Genomic DNA, 2,585 nt, shown 5'->3' with positions numbered 1-2,585 from the left:
ATTATTATAGTTTGTGTCTAACTCCATTAAATGGATTCCCTGTGACTTCCTTTTTATAGTATGTCTACTCTCTTCTCCTCCCCTCCTCCTCCTCCCCCACTCTTCCTCCTTCTCATTTTTTTTTTTACTTTTTAAAATTTTGTCTCCTTATATGCCTGCCTCTTTTCAATTTCATAATATAAATAAATTGAAAGCTGGGATGATATTATATTCCCACAAAGAATATTTATGCTTGCTACTAGCAGGTGGGCAGGGCACATGCAATTCAAATCACCTTGATCTAATTTTGGGATTGAGGAGGTCCAAAGCTGAAATATCTTTAAATACTAGTCTCTTCTACATTTCCTTTTACCCAGACTGTATGGATGTGCACCCATCTCCATTCTCCTTGATGCTCCCTGAACACCAACTTTTGTCGCCAAGTCTCGTGAGGTTGTCAAAACTCTGCTCATATTCTCAGGGTTTATCTATCCACAGAAATCAACAACCTGAAACTTGAGGCTCACTTCCCTGGATTTCCTTCTTTTCCCAGATCTTCACCCCATGATTCTTCATTGGCTAATAGCTCTGCAATGCCTTTGAGCTGAATTTTAATACATTTTTCTGAAAGTTGGTCTAAAACCCTAGTTGCTACTACCCTAAGGTTGAATAACTTTTTCAAGTAGGTAAAATTAAGAAAGGAAATAAAAAATAAAATTAACAAAAATATTTCATAAAATCATACCCCTAAATGATAGAGTATAATTTTCTTTATGATATGACTTATTCTTCCCTTAAATATTTTCTCAATGTCTTCTTATACCTCAAAATTAACCTTAAAAAACTGCTAATTGCAGTAATTTTCTAGAACTATCTGTTTCAAATTGCATTTTGCAATAAACTCTTTATGAGAGAGGAGAAGTTCATAAAGAAGTTTTCTTAATCCATCTCTATTTAATGGCTTTGTCAGATTCATTGACTGTATTTGTTTCTTCCAGAAGATATTCTGACTAATACACTTGGTAGGCTCTTGAAATTTGCCTTGTATTTGTCCACATCCATCAAGTTGAGTGGCTTACTTATACCACAAGCTGCTGAAGTCTGAGGGATGTAAATGTTACATTTTCTTTGACATTTGTTGATGACTTAGCAGTGTTTTTAAATATTTTTCTGTATCTAGATTCACTGTCTTAGTTTCCTTACAGCTACTAAGAAAGGAATAAAACTTAGGCAAATGCTTCTTATGCCTCATCCTGAAGAAATAATGTGATTTCTTTTAACTTCTTTTATAATTTGGGGGTAAATTGAAGGGAAAACACCATGAAAATGTAAGTGTGCATACATAAACACACACACACACTATTTATTCTCTAGTGTTACCTTACCTTTTCTAACTTTTTTTTTAAATTTGTACTTTTGAATTCCTGACTTTACAAAGAACAAATTTTTAGAACATATTTTTCCTTTTCTATGTATTTTATTATCTTGTAACATCTGCATGATCCTTAAATAATAAAATAACATGCATAGCATTTGTAAAGAATTTGAGAAATTCTATGTATAAATATATAAACTTGTAACAGTTCTCCAAAACCTGTGTTTCCACATTTTTCTTCAGATTAAATTCTAACATGGTATTTACAAATATACTTGATTCAGAATAGGTGACTCAATTTTCCTGAAAATTCAAAGTTTGCATAGCCAAAAAGCTGTCTACCTTATCTGTGTAATCACTTAAGTTCTACTCTTGAGAAATTCTCTGTGTAATTTTATGTAGTGTAAAGTTAACATTTATGGTAAGATTCAGCGGAGCTGTGTTAAAGGTAAGTCAACCTTCAGAATCAGAGCTACCGTATTTCCATCATGTGTAATGTACATGATGGTCTTCTCTATCCTTATAAAATGTGCGCTATATTTTCATTAACCATAAAACTGCATTAAAAACTTATAATTATGGCCGTACTGACACCTTTTAAATAGTGCTAAAAAGTTTAAAAGTACAAAACCTCCCAAAAGACTTATATAATATGCAAAATAAATTATTATGCCACTTCATTTAGTGAATATTAAGTAAGCTTCTTTAGCTACTTGTGCCATCAGTTTATTTCACTCAGCTGAATAGTCTAATAATATTTCCATTAAATATTTATATGAACAATCAAACACTGTAAATGAAGACCATATCCCTTGACATTCAAGATGGTTTCCAGGCTGATACCAGCAGTTTGTTATGTTGGTAGGGCTCATTTGCTATGGCTTAGAATGATATTTTCCATTAGCTTTGAGTATCTTATGTCTGACCTTAGAATAAAGGCTATTCATCATGTCTTCTAATTTCTAAATTTTATTTCTTCATTGAAGAAGTACTGATGGTAGAAAATTAAGTGCATTTAAAAGTTGGGGTCATGTTATGCTAATTCAGCCAAGGAAATTGATTAATGTAGCTCATTTTTTAAAGCAATAGGAAATACCCTCTTTGGTCTTATATGTTTAATATCATCCTGTTCATATGACTTAATTTATATTTCCATTAAATAAAGGTGAATCTAACATTTGACTTCAGCTTTACATGTGATTTTTTGACTTATGAATGTATGATAGCATGG

This window comes from Propithecus coquereli, unplaced genomic scaffold, assembly GCF_000956105.1.
Source record: "Propithecus coquereli isolate 6110/MARCELLA unplaced genomic scaffold, Pcoq_1.0 Scaffold32, whole genome shotgun sequence".
Classification (NCBI taxonomy): domain Eukaryota; kingdom Metazoa; phylum Chordata; class Mammalia; order Primates; family Indriidae; genus Propithecus; species Propithecus coquereli.
This window is presented reverse-complemented; position numbering follows the sequence as displayed.